This window comes from Marmota monax, unplaced genomic scaffold (genome assembly GCF_021218885.2).
Source record: "Marmota monax isolate L192 unplaced genomic scaffold, Marmota_monax_Labrador192_F-V1.1 WCK01_AAM20220418_F8-fsc00030, whole genome shotgun sequence".
In the NCBI taxonomy this organism is placed as follows: Eukaryota; Metazoa; Chordata; class Mammalia; order Rodentia; family Sciuridae; genus Marmota; species Marmota monax.
Window position 1 is genome coordinate 12,267,660 of NW_026691988.1, and position 18,670 is coordinate 12,286,329.

Here is an 18,670-nt window from a genome sequence, read left to right on the forward strand (position 1 = left end):
TTTTGATTAAAAAAAAATTATACCTTGGTCATTCTTTCCTAGATTACTCTTCTAAATTGATTTTTCCATATAAGCCAGTAAGAATTATTTAGGACAATAATTCTATGAAAATTGATGACCCAAATTGTATTCCACATAATTCAATGTACGTATCAATTATATCTTTTATGCAAGTAATATACTAGTTTTCTTTGTATATCAGTTGTGATCACATTTACTATTGTCATATGGCCACTTTTTAAAAAGTATAAATTTTATTTATGTCCCAACATATATATGCTTTCATTACACTGGCTAGTATAACTTAAATTTCTTATTTATCTATATTTTTCAAAGACTGTTCAAGTAGACAAAGTAGTTTATTCATTTAATGATCATGTATATGTATAGAAAACCTGCAAAGAAAATATACAATTTAATATTATAAAAGTTGTTATAGTTTGGATGTGAGATGTCCCCCAAAAGCTCATGTATAAAACAATGCAAAAAGATTTAGAGGAGAAATGATTGGGTTCTAAGAGCCTTAACACAATCCCCTGATGGGGATTAACTGGTAGGTAACCAAAGGTAGATAGGGTGTGGCTGGAGGAGTGGGTCCCTGGAAGTGTGAACTTGGGATATAAATTTTGTATCTAGCAAGTGGGGTCTCTGCTTACTGATCATCATGTGAGCTGCGTCCCACTGCCACTCTCTTTCATCTTGAAGTTCTGCCTCACTTTGAGCCCCAAGGAATGAAGTTTGCATCCATCGATTGAGACCTCTGAAACCATAAGCCCCCAAATAACCTTTTTCTCCTCTAACATTGTTATGGTCAGGCCTTTGATTGACAGCAGAAAAAAAAACTGATTAAAACATGAATTTACTGTAAGAAACTCCACTCCCTTCATTGTTAAAAACAGTTTTATTTTTAGAATATCTTCCTTGAAGCTATTATTTTCACAATTTAATTTATCCTATTTATTTATGAGACTGGATCAATGTAAACTTTGTTTTCTGAAGACTAAAATAAAATATATTAGTAAACTGTGTATGATAATTTACTCTCTTGTATCAACAGGGCATATTATGTCTAAAAAAATCTGGATTTTTTTTTCTTTTTTTGTGGTGCTTGGGGATCAAATCACAGGGCTTACACATGGTAGTTCTAGGGTAAATCTACACACCTGCCTTTATCCATTGGTCCCTGGTTCCATTTTGTGTGGGAAAATTATGTGAATATTCAGAAGGTAAGACTTTTTTGTTTTGAATGTTTATCAGGTTTTTGATTTGTAGCATTTGAATAATAATTGAGTGGCACAATATTGATGGTATATGTATTTCATATTAACTTATTTCAAAACAAATATCATAAAGTTGATATTTATTTCATATTTTGTAATATGTCAAGTCCCCATAGGAGGATCTCTTATAAAATTAAAATCCATTGCTTGATTTTCAAAATTCAAATTTTATCTACACTGTTGAGAATGTATTATCTACAAAAATGGGAAAATACATGTGGATTTATCCTAAGCAGTCTCTGTTCCCACGGCCACCTATGTTGGGACACATTATCCCACAAAATATATTTTTTTGTTGTTTCATTTATTTGTAGTTTGTAGTTTTCTCTGATATTTTGTAATGCTTTCTACTTTTATCCTTCATTTTCTTTATTCCTTTCTATTTTACATATTAGGATGGATTATGTTTTTTTTTAAACTTTTTAAAGTGTGAAGTATAACAAGTGTGCATGGAAAGACCCAATGTCACAATGTCATCAGCTGAATACCAGTATAGTTCTAATTATCTTAAATTAAAAAACAAATCTTCAAAATGGGAAATTTTTTAAACCCTGCATTGCCTATTGCTTCCCGGACTGAGTACATATATTGGTTGGGAAAGAGTGACATTCTATGACCTGAGATGTCCTTATTTAGACAGATGAAATGAACTTGTGGAAACTTTCTTGAAAGTGAATATATGATTCCTTCAGACTCCTCTAACTTTTCAGACCTCTAACTAGAGATGGATCCAACAGAAAAAAATTAGAGAAGCATAAACTCTAGCAAGGGAAATGTGTACATCAAAGAATTGCAAGATCTTAGCAAGGAGTGTGGGAAGAGATTCTCAAAGTGTTGGACCTGGGAGAACAGAAAGTAAGATCAGCAATCCAAAAGTCGTCTATGAAGTTGCACCCCTGTGGATGTAGGCGTAAATTTGCTACCATGAGCACTTGAGAGTGGAATTGAGTTGTTATATATTTATGAACCATGGACTCAACTGGATTTTACACTAAAAGCACTCTGAAATCTCATGGAGAAGTGAGTTTTAGAGCAGATCTACCATTTGCAACTTTTCCTGCATCTCTGCTCACAGTTCTTGAGATGGTCCAGATGACAAGCATGACATACTTTATTTAGGGCAGACCCTTGAAAACTCTTCTGGACAATGTTCTCTCAGCCTCTCTGTCAACTCCTAAAAACATATTTTTTTTTATTAAAAAAAGAATCATACAGAATAAGGAGAAAGTCTCTTCTCATTGAAAATCAGTGGTTGGAAAAACAGAAGTCTCTTCTTAAATAGGCCAGTGAGAACAGACTCAGTAGGGCAAACTTGAGAGGCCATTTCCTCAGGGTAGTTTAGTTCAGAGACATTTACTTTAGTCCAGGGTTAGGGAATAAATTGGTCAATTATTACTTCTAAAAGTGATCTTTGTTTCTAATAATACTTAATAAAAATTTGAAAGAATGTGATAAAACAAAATAATTAAAATTATACATGTGTTCTACACACATACACACACACATAATTTTTCTATAAGCAATCCCACAATCCCTTCCCATGAAATTGGAATATACCATTGTATCATTATCAACATCTATGTAACAAAAAGAATTCTGTAATAAAATATGTGAATAACACAAGTGTGAGTAACCTCTCTTGAGATTAATTAGGAAAAAGCAAATAATGCATTATATCTAAAAAAGGAAATTAGAACAGATGGCAGAGAAGATGAAGTTGGATTTTATATTCACCATCTTGGAGTGTTTCTATATAAATTTTCATAAGATTAATTATATGAAAAAAAGAATTGATATTTGCACACTTAAATGTCAGGCACTGTGATTTGTGCTTTATTTACACAGACTATCTTATTTAATTTGTAGGGTATTGCTACCCTATCCCAGAAGAGCCACAGAACCAGGCAGAGAGCCACAGAGAAGCCATCTCTCAACAGTAGGAGTGATATTGCCACCTTAGTGAGCCTGGAAAACAGAGCAGCAAGTCAAAGGGGATTATTCTTTTGCAATAAGGTCTAATGTCATTTAAAGTCTCATTAGGTTTTGTATTATCTGGGACTTCTCATTCCTTTCCTCTTCCCTAGTTCTCCTTTTTAAAATGAGAATGTCTATCGTATGCCTGTTCCACCACTATATTTTTGAAACACATAACTTGCTAGGGTGCTTAGGCTCAGAAGTTAGAAGGAAATTTTCTTCAGTGTGAATCAAACCTTGAGTCTTACTCAATGATGTTCACATAACATGTTGGGTTTTAGACTTTTGAGTTGGTGCTGGAACAAGTTAAGACTTTGTGGGGAGGGTACTGATATGAAATAAATACATTTTACATGTAAATATATGAGTTGGGGGCAAGGAGTAAAAGTAGAATGCCACAGATTTTGTGTCCTCCAGGACATATAGATTGAAATCTTAACCCATAATGTGATGATATCAGGATGGAGGATCTTTAGAAGCTAACTAGATCATCCAGGAAGAATGATGAATGGGAAAACCATCTTATAAAACAGAGTCCTGTTGCCTCTTCTACTATGTAAGGAGACAGAAGATGCTCTTCTAAGACTAAAGCATGTGCTATTACCAAATCTTCCAGAGCCTTGATCCCAGCCTCCAGAGCTGTGAGAAAGAAATATTTATTGTTAATGCACCCAGTTTATGGTATTTTGTTATAACAACCTACATGGACTAAAATAGCATTTCATGACTAATTTCATAACTTTCTTCAATTTTGTAGATAATAACAATAAAATGAGCCAAAAATACACTTGCCAGACATCTGTCAGCCTATAATTGGTGAGCCCAGGCAATCTGACTCAGAGACCATGCTCTTAAGAAGTTCACTAACATAGGAAGTCAGAGAGATGTGCTTAAGGAAAGGCTAAAGACAGGTAGGTAGGCTTAGGGAGGTGCATAGTATATAAATAGACTTGACAAATAATAACATCCAGGAGAAAGTGAACCAAATATAGGATGCACATCACTAAAAAAATTAACATGCACATCACTAGAAAAAATAATTTACATTAATTTCACTGAAACTATGAAGGTGCAAAAAACATTGTCTACTTAGTATCCACTTACCTCATTTTCTTTAGGAAAAAAAAAAACCCTCTAATTTTATTCAAGTTAACTATTCTTTTCTTTGATTTAGGTGTAAATCCTGAATATTTATAAGCTTATTTTCCTTACAGTGGGTGGTTTAAGAGTATCTATAGCAACCCATCATCTGGTAAATGAGATATAAGGCAGTTTGCTAGAACTATTGTGTGAACAATTTCCTTTTTCTTATAGAGACATAGAGAGAGGTGAATTCCCTTCATCTGCGGAATGTGGTCACCTCTGCATGAATCCCCAAAACTGCAAAAACCTTTCTTGAATAGTGAGCTGAAAGTTAAAGTGAAGATTTCAGATGGAAAAATGAAAAAAATAAAAAAAAACCTGAGTCTTTCATGACATCATTGAGCTTCAGAATTAACAACCACAAAGCCTGTCAGCCTACCAGCAGACATCTTGTTAAACATCAGAAATTCTTATTGATTAAGCCATTGGAATTGTTTAATCAAAATTGTAAACAAAATTATTATAATTGAAATATGTCAAAAGTCCCTATAGGATTAAAAATAGAAATCAGTATTTATGTTATACAACACAATAATTAAATATTTTTATGTTGCACTAACTATTCTAACTTTACATGTATACTCTAACAAATATAAAATTATTATAAGAAACTTTTTTTGAATTGATTAATTAATGCTTCCTCAGAATCTTATTTCCATAAGAACTTTAAAATTTCCAATTATAAGCAGTCTATTAATAATTTTTTAATAAAACTTACATCAATGGTTTATAATTAAATATAAATCAATTAAATTTCATGAAGTAACAATTTTCAGAAAAATAAATTATGGAACTTATAATTGGTATCTCACTTAAAGTTTGATGCATACACCAAAATTTTATAAGAATTGACTTAATAGAAATTTTAAATTCTTGTACTTCACTTATACTCAACTGGTATGGAAAGGTTATAATTTATAAACATATACTTTACTTAAAGAGAGTTACTATTTATCTCTCTATAAATAATATTTTTCCAAGAACTGTATCCATACAAAATTACTGTCAAAATCTTTATATATGTAGAAATTTATGTGTCAAATTCACCAATTATACAAGTACCCAAAGGCCATAATTTCGAAAATTCTGGCCCATTTATTGTGGCTTATGTAGCTCAGTATCATATTAATCAATACCATAATTTATTGAGACCAACAATGACAAAAGCAAAGAAAATGGGAGCATATACAATGGCTCAAATGGATTCATGATGACAATATTGACAAAGGAATGTGAAATGATTTTTGCAGCAATTACAGTTGACAACGTAAGAGTCATAATTGAATAAACATCACACAGCAAGTGAAAAGCAACTATGGACTATTTCAGTTTTGTTTCTAGGAAGAATGAGTAATAATTTTCCCAGAAGTTAATGGAGCATTCACTGACTCATGGAAGTTTAGCAAGTGGAAGTGAACCCCTCATTTTAGCATCCAAACCACTCTGAAGTGGACTTGTGGATAAATAGAGCCATCCATCCATGGGGCTCAAATAAGATTTAATATTGACTTTAGTATACACTATCAAAAACCATCCAGGTGAATCATGGTCTATTATTTCTCATAAGAAAGCAAACTGGAAAAAATCTTAACAGAAAAAGTTGGCAAAGCAAACAACTGAATTGTATCTTTCACAGTTGAAGACTTCAAATATGTAAGAATATAAAAAATAATTTAAAAAGTATAACCACGAACCTGTACTAGTGAGCTTGTAGACAGTAAACCAATCTTCCACGTTGTTGTGATGGATGTACATGTTATCTTTCTTTCCTTCTTCCATCATGTACTTCTACAAAATATAACCTATAAAAAGTATTCCAGTTTTAGAAAAATATTTTGTAATAACAAGAAGTCTAGAGAGAAGTTTTAAAAATATTTGGAATCCCCCTTAATCTTTATAAATTTTTGCTTTGTTTTGTTGACATTTACACACACACTCATTTAAAATAATAACCATGTTCTTTACATATGTTTCAAATCATAAGTAAAACCAACTGCATTAGTATTTCTATGATGCAAATTTTTAAGAGCAAATTCAACATATCACCTTGCAATCTTAAAATTTAAGAGGTAACAAGAGTCCTTTTTATATTGTAATATAATATGCATGGCTAACAAATGGAGCTCAGATACAAAAGGAAATTTTACAATTTTTTACTCAAGTTCCTTACCAAATGCTTTATTTTTAAAAACACAAATAATCTAGAAGATAATTTTATATTCGCATAAATGAGAACAGTCAGTTGTTATTGCTGCAGTTGTTGTTTGTGTGTCCATACACCTAAGCATACAGTTCTGCTCATCAGTATTTTCTTACCAAGACATATAGGGTCAATTTCTTCCTGCAGTAGAATTGGACTGCTTGTTTTCAAAGAAGGCACACTCACTTTCCTTGCATTGCTTTCAGTTTCTCTGCAAAATTTCAGAACTCAACCTGCACAAGAAAGCCACCTTGGCTTTAGGCCTGAAATATCAGAGGAATAAAGCTGTGACACCAGCTACTCCTAGAATAATTGCATGTTGGAAAAACTGGGCCTTCCATTAGGGCAGACTCTTCACAGTCCACGTATGTTTCTTCACCAGTCAATGATGGTCTTTGGAAGTCTTTGCTGGTCACAGCTACACTCAAGCCTACTAACCCCAGGATTCCATCTATTAAAATGCTTTATACTGGCTAGAAATGTGTTTCCATTTCCTCCTGTGGTTCTCTGTAATTCATTTGTCATCAAAGCTAGAAAACTTAAGAGTTACTCTCCATAACTCCTGCCTTCTTTTATCCATATCCAACAGTTTGTTTGCAAAATGACTCTGATCTTTGAATCCCTCCTCACTACTTCAAACATTAAAAAAATAAAATAAAACCTACCTTCTACTATATAATTAACTCCATGTACACAACACTTGAAAACTGAAAGACTACCCACAAAATAAATTTTAATTCATGTACAATTCCAGGGTCATAAAGATTAATATTTTCTTTTCTTCCTGTATTATGCTCTGAAAAGAAAAAAGAAATCTATGATACTTGCTGAGTTGGAGGAAAAAAAAATTGTCGACATATTTAGAGAGAGAAAATGAAAACAAGCAAACAACAGAAGACCATTTCACAGCAGTGTATAGTAATGATCCTGTCTATTGGAAGAATCAGAATAAACTTTAGTCTTGAGAAGCAAGCAAAGTCAGATTATAAAACTATATGAGCAAAGATTACATAACCATTTATACACACACACACACACACACACATATATATATATATATATATATATATATAGTTTTATATTTATATAGTTTTGCTCTTTTTGTCAACATATATACAAATGCTCATTTTAAAATAATGCGTACTTAATATATTAGAAAATTATATTAAATACAAGGAGAATATTAAAAATATTTAGGTCTGGGGATATAGCTCACTTGGTAGAGTGCTTGCCTTGCATGCATAAGGCCCTGGGTTCAATCTCCAGTACCACCAAAAAAAAAAAAAGTCTTAGAAAACTTAAGAGTTATTCTTAAGTTTTATATTTATGTATAATGTTTATAGAGGTAACAGAAAGCCAGATTATGAATGAACTTCAAATTGGGGCCATTGCAATATAAAATAGGGACAGATACAAGTTTTTGACAAATGTCTGATTTGGGTAAGTAGAATTCAAGGACTATAGCAAAGAGAATTGTATTCCCCTGGATTCCAGAAAATAAAATATCCAATATGGTGATTGCCTCTACTTAAATGATTCTAGTGTAAACTGAATATAGGTCTAATGAAGTGATGCAATGGGTAAATGAAAGAGCTAAAACTTAATGGTTTGAATGTAGGTATTATAATAATAAGATTATTAGAAATCATAAGAAAGCAATTTGGGTGAGGTTCATTTTACAGAAAGGGACAAAAGAATATTGTTTTTTATTGTTAGGGAAAAAGAATACAGAACAACATAACTCTAATCAGTAGAAAGTAGACTTTTACACTTGAGTATAAAATAGTGACATTTATACAAGATTTGTGTTGGGCATGTTTTTATAAAAAATTCCAGAAAAAAATCTTATTTTAAGACAATAAGAGTTGCTAAAGTTTATTAAATTCTTACTAAGTTTTAGACACTACAATTGGCCTATTATGTTCAATATATCTTGGCAAGTCAATAAAACAGGATCTTTATTTATTACCCTTTACAAATGGGAATACTGAAATAAAGGAAAGTGGAAACATTTTCCAAGTTTGCAGAATTTGTGAGGACAGTGCTAAAATTTAATCCAGATTAAGTATTTAAAGTTGTGACACTTTATCATGCCACCTATTATCCTCATACACCAATCCCTCTCTATAAATCCTACATTTAAAATACCTCAGTATTGTAATAGCCCAATTTTGATGACTGCAAAATAGAATATCTAATTTTTCAACTGAGATGAATAAAAGATTCCACCCATACTATGTCTTTATATTGTTTTAAATTAACTACGCCTTGTTTAAATTTCAACATGATTGTAATAAATGATCTTGAGACAAGAGGCAAATGTGTCATTAGGCTCAAAACAGAAAGACTTATAAAGTTTTGTGTATACTATAAACAGTTTCATTGATTTTTTTTCTTCATAGAATTCCATTTCGTCAAAATGACATGACATGGTTTTTCTGCTAAATAACCAACATTTTTGAGAGAGAGAGAGAGAGAGAGAGAGAGAGAGAGAGAGAGAGAGAGAAAGAGAGAGAAGCACGGAGCAGGGGAGGAGGGGACCATAAACAAGACTTCAAGATGTTTCTTATGGATATAATTAAAAATTTTTCTTTTTTATATCTTTTCCTTTTCGTTTTTTCTTACTAGGTGCCAGTTCTACATAGAATCATTGTTTTTAAATAAACTTCAGTAGAATTTCTTCTTCTCATTCCACAAAATGAATATTTCCCAGTGTTTTCTTTGATCATCGTCTTCCAAATTTGCCATTGTGTGTGTGTGTGTGTGTGTGTGTTGTTCCAAACTCTATTTTCCTTTCGGGTCTCCTAATAAATGTCTATTCAAAATCTGCTTCCTATCTGTTCTCTCTCTCTCTCTCTCTCTCTCTCTCTCTCTCTCTCTCTCTCTCTCTTTCACACACACACACACACACACACACACACACACACCTCACTATCCACATATCACAAACCTGAGCAGCTTCTGCAGTTGGGCTATGCAGGTTTCACTTCACCTTCCCCTCCATGAGGTTCCTAAGTGCACTCTCCCTGATGATGAGTCATCTTGCTTCCAGATTACTAAAATGACCTCCCTACTGATTTTTCCAGCATTTTCTTTCATCTGATTTAAAAGTCATACATCAAACCATAGCGCTAATCTTTTATTTCTTTCACTAACCAGATCCCACTAAAAAGTTCCAAATTGCCTAAAAAATGGAAGTTACTATATGTAGAATAGGAGCTTGCAGATAATCAGATTTCTATACACCATTCTCATCTTTGTGTTCATTGTCCCTTTCAAATGCACTCTGTTTATACAAACTGGCATGCACTTTTTTTCAGATATGTATTATTTTCTTCACATGTCTTTTCTTATGTGAGTCTTAATGTTGGAAATGTCTTTTTTGTAGGTTTGGAAATAAAATGCTACCCATATTTAAAATCATGAAATCCAGTGCATATTACACCTGGCTCTCTCCAAACACTTTCTTCTGATACTGAACATGTTTAGCCTTACTTTACTGTCTTTCTGTGTGTGTGTATGTGTGTGTGTGTGCGTGTGTGTGTATTGTAACCAGTGGCACATAACCACTGAGCCACATCCACAGCCCCTTTGTATTTTATCTAGAGACAGGGTCTCACTGACTTGGTTAGGGCCTTACTAAATTCTGAGACTGGCTTTGAACTTGAGATCCTCCTGCCTCAGCTTCCCCAGCCCTAGGATTATAGGCACGTGCCACCCTGCCCAGAGGCTTTACTGGTTTTATTAATGTCAGTTATTGCCTGACAAATTTTCCCAAACCCAATGACTAAAAACATTAATCATAAAATCACTATCAGTTTCTGTGAAGAAGGGATTCAGCAGCTGCTTAGCTGATTTGATCTAGCTCAGGATTTCTCATGAGCTCCCCATCAAGATGTTATCTGTGGCTGTCAGTCTGAAGGCTTGACTGGGACTGGACTACCCACCTCCAAGAGGCCTCATTTGCATGGCCATTGCCAGAAGACTTTCTTGCCAGCTTGGGCTTCCTGAGCAAGTGATAGAAGGGAGAGAGTTGTCCACAAATCTCTCATGTCCTTGTGCACGGTCACAACTGTCATTCTGCCTGAGACAATTTGAGAAGTGAATCACTAAGCTCAGCCTACCCTTATGGGAGGAAGTATGAGGCTCCGTCTTTTGAAGGAAAGGACAAAGAAACTGTGTAAATATTTTTTTTAAATTGCTACAATATTTTTTAAAATAATAAAATAAACTTTATAATTCTTTTTCAAGTGTTCTTTCCTAACAGAGATAACTAGCAAACATTACAGATATATAAAAAAAAATCTTTTTTCTTATTGTTTTAATATATGACAGCAGAATGTATTTTGACATATTATACATGTATGGAGACCAACTTCCCATTCTTCTGATTGTACACGATGTGGAATTACACTGGTTATGGATACATATGTGAACATAGGAAAGTAATGTCCTATTCATTCTACTAACTTTCCTACTTCAGATACCCCTTCCTTCCCTTCAATCCCCTTTGTTCAATACAAAGACCCCTTATTGTAATGGAACTCCTGAAGACTATCATGTTAAGTGAAATATGTCAGTCCCCCAAAATCCAAATGTTCTGTCTGATATGAGGATATTAAGCCACAATATTTTTCATATGTACATTTCTATGTCATTACCTCAAAGCAGGAATCATGCTAGCTTTATTTGTATACCCTAAGATAGTTTGGTGTTGTGTAGATAACTTGTATCTGTTTATGTTCATGCACACAATGTGTGTGATTTATGTGTACAATTTTTTGTTTTAAGAACTTTTAAAAATTCCAATTTAGAAGTTTATCTCAAAAAAAAAACTGAAAGTAGGTTCTTATTAATTTAGCTTCTACTTAGAATATTTTATATTTTGGAACAAACCCCAAGTAATAATAACTATAAAATCATTGACAAATGTCTTCTTTGATATAAGGAGAGTAACTAAGAACAGAGTAGGGACGAAGAGCAGGAGAAGAAGATTAACATTAAACAGGGATGAGAGGTGGGAGGGAAAGGGAGAGAGAAGGGAAATTATCTCAGGTATTTTTTCACAGTAGTGGAAAGATGACTAAAACACCATTTTTTTCAAATAGTTTTCAATGGAAAAATCTTTAAGATAAAAACAATATGCTTCTGTAAGACTATTCTACTCTTCAAAAAGGGAATTTTGAATGTATCACTTTCAATATGATGCAAATATACAATAAAATTATATATTTGTTAATAACATATAAGAGTATAAACAATGGATATTTGGAGTAGTTGACTATATTTTAACATTTTTTGAGTACAGATTTTTTTTTAATTTTATATAGTCACACATTGTGAAACATATTTAAGTCTTTGAGATGAATTTAAACAAATCTTTTTAAACAATTGGCCAAGTAGCGTTTATTTTTGCAAACAATCTTGAATTCTTTTAACTGTAGTATCTATGTATTTAGTATAGAATTCTACTCACCAAAATGAAAGTTTTCACCTCTCAAACATTAAGTGTGAGACCAGCTGTCAACATGTAATTTCTAGACAAAATCCAGACATTGTTAATAATAAAATCATAGAATAATATATTCAAAAATATTTTCCCAAAGCAGTCTGGAGATTCCTCAAAAAACTAGAAATAGAACAACCATTTGACCTACTTATCCCATTCCTCAGTATATATACAATGGATTTAAAATCAGTATACTACAGCGACACAGCCACATCCGCATTTATAATAGCACAATTTATAATAGGTGAACTATGGAACCAATCTAGATACCCTTCAACAGATTAACTGATAAAGAAAATGTGGTGTATATACATAATGGATTATTACTCAAGCATTTAGAAGAATGAGTTTATGACATTTGCCAGTAAATGGATGGATCTGGAGATAATCATACTAAGTGAAATAAGCCAGTCCCCAAAAGGCAAATGTTGAATGTTCTCTCTGATAAGCAGGTGCTGACATACAATAAGGTAGTGGGAGGGGAAGGGAAGTTCAGAAGATTAGACAATGGGGAATTGAGGGAAGGAAGAGGGAATTATAGGAAAGACAGTGGGATGAATCTGACATCATTTTTCTATGTACATATACAAAAATAACACAATGAATCCCACCATTATATACATCCACAAGAATTGGGCCCTAATTAGAATAAGATATATTCCAAACCTGTATAATCATATCAAAATGGAAGCTGGACATGGTGGACCACACCTATAATTCCAGCAGTTAATGGGGCTGAGGCAGAAGGATTGAAAGTTCAAAGTCAGCCTCAGCAGTAAGGCCCTAAGCAAATCATCAAGACCCTGTCTCTAAATAATATATAAGAAAGAACTGGGGAGGTGTCTTGGTGGTTAAGCACCACTGGGTTCAATCCCTGGTAACAACAAAGTAAGAAAAAAAGAAAAAACAACCAACAAACAAAAAAGATTCTACCTTCATGTCTGACTAAAAAGAACAAAAAAAAAAAAAAAAAATTAAAAAAATACATAAACCACTATTTTCCCAAATGCCTGACTTAATAAACTAAGTGTAGCATTCTAAAAATTACAGTTCATCAATCAAAATGTAATCCTATTTGTATCATTATTTGGGAAAGATCCATTCAAATATTTCCACATGTCAACCTTCAGTTTGGAGTCTTGAATGCAGCAAACTTCATTGGAAAATCAACACAGCTACAGAATGGAAATTTTCCTTCAGTCCTGAATGCAATGGAAGGGAAAGAAGTCAGACCATAGTAGTCCTGGGAGAAAATCAAAGATCCAGAAATGAGCCCCTCAAGAAGCAGATGCTTCTCATGCAGAGGAACGAGCCTGGAAGAAATAGTGCAATGGGGGATCATTGCCGAAATAAATCCAGGAACTTGATTCTTGCTTGGGAAAACATGTAATAGAAGACACTTAAAGTACCATAAACCAAGAGGGTTTGTGGTTTAGAAATCCAGAGCGTTGGCTGGCTGTGGAAGATGATGAAGAGACAAATTCAACTGTATTCCTCCATGGTTTTCTTAATCTTTCTCTCTTTCTTAATACTTATGTGCATGTGGTAAGCAGATACTCTACCACTGAGCTATAATCCTAGTCACTATTAATAAATTTAAGCTATTAAGTCTAATCTGTTTGGCCATTAATAGATGATAGAACTGAACCATAATCTTTTTTCAAATTTTTCCTTCAAATGTGATAATATTAATTTTTTAATACACTATGAAAACTCCAGTGTGATAATTATTTCTAGAAGAGCAAAATAGCATTTTAAAATTTGTTTTGATGTTTATTTTAGACTTCATAAGAATTGAGAGATTTGCCTTTTTATCTTTCTTTCTGTATGATTTACATGAGACTGTATTCTAGTAATTCTAAATGCAATTATATTTTGAGACATGTTTTTATTAAAATGGCTAATTTCAAACCTTTACTTTACATTCAGTTAAAGGAAAAATTTACCTCCCTAGAGTTAAAGCACAATCACCCTTGTATGCCAAGAAATAAGTATGTATTAAATACTGTATGGATCTCCTTAAGCAAATTTTCTAGCAGAAAAATACCAGCTCCCTCTATTCATGTCTGAATGCCACCATGCACATCTGGGAAAGGCAGGGTGAAGCAGGCCAGGGGTGTTTGACTGCACAATTCATCATGAGTATGTCCTCTGGCTCTTCACCATGTCTCACAGTTCCAAGGACATTAGCATTCCCCAGGAGCTACGTGGAAAATTATTTGAGAAAGTACAAGAGGGTCTCAATTCTAAATCTCTATGTGAGCTCCACTGCTGACCTCATAGACAGAAGGAAAAGAAGGCCTGGTGTGTTCTCATTCATCCACTGACTCAGCCCTTGACTCAAACCCTTGAGTTTCATATAGAGCAGCACTAAAATTAGCAGTCTTTCTGTTTTTGAAAATCTTCAAAAATATGAGTATTACTTTTCTATTATGCAGTTTCACTCATAAATCTATTTCACTAAATAAACCCATTTGATTACATAAGTTGAATGCATATATGTCAACAGAAATTAAATAGATATTTCTTCCCAGAATAAGGAGTTACTATGTCCATCTGCCCATGCTCAGCAGGTCTATATTTTGACAATGGAGTCAGTTCTACAATGAGCAAGAATAATGTCACATATAGAAATTAGCCACAAAATAAATGAAAAGACAATGGAAGCAGCAAACTAAGAAATAAACATACATTTATAATCAAAATAAGAGTTATAATAAAACCATCCAATAAAAATAAACAATAAACTATTGACAAAAATACATCATTATATCTTATACATAGAAAATATTTTATAGCTAATGTTGCATTACATTAATTTTCTATCCATTTTATTCTCATGGTAATAAAATGGATAATTTTATAATTTTACTTTCTCAGTTATTTCAAAGCTATAGAAAAATCACTTTTCCTCAAATGAAATTATATGTCTAAAGCAGTACTTAAATCTCTGAAGTAGTGAGTTTATTGCCAATAAAAATAAAGACAACAATCCTTACAGAATAGAAGTTTGGAGAGACAAGAAATGCTGATAAAACCAATCTGAGAAATTCCAGTCATTGCTGAAATAGTGCTTTGAATACTCACACAAATCAAATTTGTAGTACCCACTGACAAAAATGAATAACTTCAAGCAAAAATGAACAAAATTACAACCATTAGTGTAATTTTGTGAGGAACATCAACTTTGTCAAATATATTGCTTTTCTTGCTACAGATAAGTGGCAGGGTCATTTTAAATGACTAATTTTTGCCACTCTTTTATTGTGTATTTTATAAGTCAGACTCTAAGGCCAACAAAAGCAAAACACTCTCATAAAAAATACCATTCCTCTTGTTTCTTCCTTTTATTTTTCTTGTCTTGTTGGAATTAAACAAAATGAATCCAAATACTACAAACATCATTGTCAATTTTTTCCATGTATTTCCTGCTGTGTCTCCAGAGTTTTCCAATGCCAAGTATAAGGTTTAATTAGCCTCCCTCGTGCAAATAAGTTAAGAAACAACCATTTGAAAAGCATCTTATATCTCATGTAAAATAATTCTAGATTAATATTTTTAAAGCATGTTTAATACTTCGTTTACTTTGCTACTATACTTTTAGATTACATCATCTTTTGAATGAAGCTGGTTCCATCAAGTGTTTTAATGTATTCATCTGAAATCTGATGTTGCCTTTAAAATTAATTATCACTATCTTTCTTCTCTGTTAAGTTGTGTCTTTTCTAATTATTATATAAATAACTTTGACTTCTTTCATCTTAAAAAAATGCAAACCAAACAAAAGCAAAAACTTTCTGTAATTCTGCATCTTCCTCTCTTTACAGGTTAATTATTTATAGGTTCAATCATAATTTCCACTTCAGTTTCTTTAACCACTCACATCCCAGCATGTTACTGAACAGTCCACTGCCCATGTGAAATAAGGATCCAATTCAACCCATGACACTGTGTATTTGTCGAGGAACAGAATCAACAGGAAGTATAATTATAAAAAAGGGACTTGGGGCTGGGGTTGTGGCTTAGTGGTAGAGCACTTGCCCGGAATGTGTGAGGAACTGGGTTCAATCCTCAGCACCATATAAAAATAAACAAATAAATTAAATAAAGGTATGAAAAAAATTTAAAAAAGGGACTTATTATGTTGGTTATGCAACCAGAGGCTGGATAGTCTACAATGGCCGTCCTCAGGCTGAAGAGCTAGAAGAACCAGTAGCTTCATAATCCAAGAGGCTGAAGACCCAGAACAAGAAGGATCAATAGTGCTACTCTAATCCGAGACTAAAGGCCTCTGGAGAATCACTGGCCGAGTCCATTTTGGAAGAGTGAAGAAATGAGAGTCAGTTATCTTCAGAGGATCACAGCAGCAATCAAGAACCCACTCAAGAAGCTTGAAGCTTGCATTTACTGCTGCTTCCTTGTTCTTCCAACTTTTATTCCACCCAAGCCATTATCCTATTGGATGGTGCTGCCCATGCTTAGGGAGGGTCTCCATTTAAGTTGGCTATCCTACATGCCAATCATTCCTAGACACACCTGTAGGAATTCTGTGTTTGGGAGCCTACAAATTCTGTGATTGTGACATCCTTGGTGACTGGGAAGTTTTTGTGCAAAGACACAGAATGGCTGGCTGCTAGGTAATACCTGGTGACTGGGAAACTCCTATGCAAAAGCATGGGATACCTGGCTGCCATAGCATTGTCCTTCACAAGTTTACCCTGCTTCCCAGACCTAGGATGCCCAGCCTCCTCCCTCTGAGGTAGTAAGATAACTCTGTAGGTTCTGTCTGGTTTCCATGGATATGCCCTTGGTAGATAGGAGCCCCATGTTTGTTCTTACCTGAACCTTATCTCAGTCAGCTAGGACTCAGGGTTAAAGAAGTACTAATTAGAATGTAGTCATGGTAATGGGTGGTATGTAACTTTTTTTTTCCTTTGGGGACAATGAAGATGCTGGCAGAGATGAGTAGGTAACCTTTTGACGGCCATCCTTCTGTCTATTTACACCTGTCCTGTGTGTCTGTGTCTGCCCTTTGTGCATCTCCTTCACAGGCCTCCCTGTGCAGGTGTTTATTACACACACCATCATTGCCACACCCATAAGCCCTCTAATCATCAGCTTTTCTTAATCCAATCAAATTGATGATTCAAATTAACCATTACACATTGTTCGTTGGTCTCTCTCTCTCTCTCTCTCTCTCTCTCTCTCTCTCTCTCTTTTATTTTTTTTGCTCAAAATGTGTAATTATGAATCCTACTTTTTTCATTGTATTCCAGAATCAAAAGTTTATCATTCTAAATCCTCATTTAAAAAATAATATTAACAAAATGAAGTATTCAGAAGATTAAAAATCACATCCAGAATCCACAGGATCATAAAGGGTGTCAACAAAATAGTTTTATCTATGGTTTTTAAAGATAAAAATATGCTGAAATAGTTAAACAGCTTATCAAGTACAAAATTCCCAGTTTCATGATGCTTATAAAATATAACATGGCTTCAAACACTAATGGAATTAAAATTAAAATACTATAAGGTTGTTATTTTGCTTCTCTTTTTTCTTTCTTTTCATCTTTCTTTTCCTTCTTCTCCTCTTCCTCCTCCACATTTTTTCCCCTATTTTTCCTCTGGCTTTATTTTTTCTGGTTTTAATAAATTGTTTTTGTTTGTTCATTAGATTTTGGAAGGGTACATTTCGTCAATTGGCATTCAGTCAAATATTTTATTAATGCTCACAAGTAGAAAGCAATGGAATCAAAATTTGCTTAATTGAAATCATTAATTCCTGCTGATTTGTTTGGGGTGTGACTTGCCACCTTTTCCCCAAAAGCTTTTGTGCAAGAGGCTTTGTTCCAGTATGATGTTTTGACATGGTAGAAATGGAAAGAGGTAGGATGTATGGGGAAATTCATTAAGTCACTAAAAGCACATTCCACCTTACTGAATAGAGAAATGGCATCCTTTGGAAGTGTCTGAGCTTCATGATACTGAATGTAGTTCCAGGAAGAGAGGTTGTTATAAAAGAATGTCCCTGGTCCCCCCATGGTCTCTTGCTACCTCTCTCACCATGTCGCTCCCAGGCATGCTCTCATAAAAAGCCATGTCAAGTTCATGCTCCTGGTCATACAGACCTGTGAGCTAAATAAACCTCTTTGTTTTTGAAATATTGACTCTTAGGTATTTTGTTATAGTAACACAAAATGAACTAAGATAGCTCCTAAAAAATTAGATACTTTAATTTTTTAATAGATTTTGAATCATAATACTTGTTGACTTTAGAAAATCAACATTTTTTTTGTTACAAAAATGCCCAGACAATGAAGTATTGGATTAGAGAAAGGAATTAAAATGGTATGCTATTCCCAAAATAGAGTTTCCCTTAGGAAATGAAGAAGGAAAGTAGATTTCAAATCACTTTCTTTCATTATTCACATTTTCCTACTAAAAGCACACAATTCATTCAAGAATATTATTATACCCTTTGTATACTTCCTTATTTAACAGCCTGAAATGTTGACTTATTTATGTTTTGGTTGTTCAGTATGGGATGCTAACAAACCTTGG